Source organism: Myotis brandtii, unplaced genomic scaffold (assembly GCF_000412655.1).
Source record: "Myotis brandtii unplaced genomic scaffold, ASM41265v1 scaffold97, whole genome shotgun sequence".
NCBI classification, from domain to species: Eukaryota; Metazoa; Chordata; class Mammalia; order Chiroptera; family Vespertilionidae; genus Myotis; species Myotis brandtii.
Genome location: NW_005372020.1, coordinates 1,160,613 through 1,161,725, shown reverse-complemented (window position 1 = coordinate 1,161,725; position 1,113 = coordinate 1,160,613). Strand labels below are relative to the sequence as shown.

The 1,113-nt window shown below is 65.3% G+C and overlaps 1 protein-coding gene across 1 annotated transcript in view; it reads right to left on the bottom strand.

Annotated features, from left to right (window-relative positions):
• Positions 1–1,113, bottom strand: part of RILPL1 (Rab interacting lysosomal protein-like 1) — a gene marked incomplete at its 3' end in the record, with an annotated part of 13,929 nt that overhangs the window by 2,040 nt on the left and 10,776 nt on the right. The gene's annotated exons all lie outside the window — the stretch shown is intronic.

Below are 1,113 nucleotides of genomic sequence, written 5' to 3'. Positions count from 1 at the left end.
AGCCGGGGCCTCCGATGGTGACCCTGTAAGCGCAGGGTCCCTGCCGATGTACTTGGTTAAGATGAGGTTACAGGGGAGCAGGGGCCTTGAAAAGGGGGGTGTGGAGACGGACACGCTCACAGGAAGGAAGGCCACGTGGGGAGGAAGGAGGAGGTCAGGTGAAGGTTCTAGAAGCCAATAAAGGCCAACACCAGCCCCAGGAGAGAGGGCGGGGCAGGCGCTCCCTCACGGCCCCAGGAGGAACGACCTGCGACACCCTGGCCTTGGACTTGTGGCCTGCAGAGCGAGGAGCGCCTGTCTGTGGTGTAAGCCGCCTGGTCCCCAGCAAACCACCCGGCAGGTGAGGACCAGGCAGGTGACAGCCCCTGAGGAGGGACGGGCAGGGCAGGCCTGGGGCAGGGACGGCCACCGACAGGAGGGCGCGTCAGGCCCTTAGCTGGGCCAGGACAACCAGGAGCGCCAACCGATCCACTGCCGCGTATTTTGAACAGCTTGGCTTTTTCTCTTTTTGGGTTTTTCTGGGAGGTTGGCTGGGAAAGGACATAATCGGACTGTCTCGGACCAGGGTGGGAGTCTCTGTGTGTGGATCGCACCCCAGAGTGGCTGGCATCAGGGCAGGACCCTTGGACGGTTGCTCACGTGACGGTGAGAAGAGGGGATGCCTTCTGCCAAATGATGGCCCCGCCCCCGGCCAGGCCAGAGGGCACAGTCAGCTTTCCAGGGGCTCCAAGCCACATGGTCCTGCACCCACCTTCGCCAGGACCCCTCTCAGCATGACAGGGCGCCCCAAAGACACAGGCTTTGTGCGGGGATGGCCCTAGTCGTGGCTGGGCCTCCTGCCTGGACACACGCCGGCCAGACTGATGCGCAGGGGCCCTAGACACGGGCCTGTGTGGCCCCTGAATGGGCGCCCCTGCCTCCCGGTGGGAGCCCCTACAGAAGCACCTCCTCCAGGGCACGGCCCGCCAGGAGGCAGCTGCGTCCTGGGTGCCCTGCAGCTGGTTTTAACTCTGGAAGGCAAACCAGGCGCGGCCCCAGCTATTTCCAGGCTGAAGCGGGAGGGTGGTGGGGAGGACGGGACAGCATGCCCCGCTGCCCCTGCCGCTGCCCCCC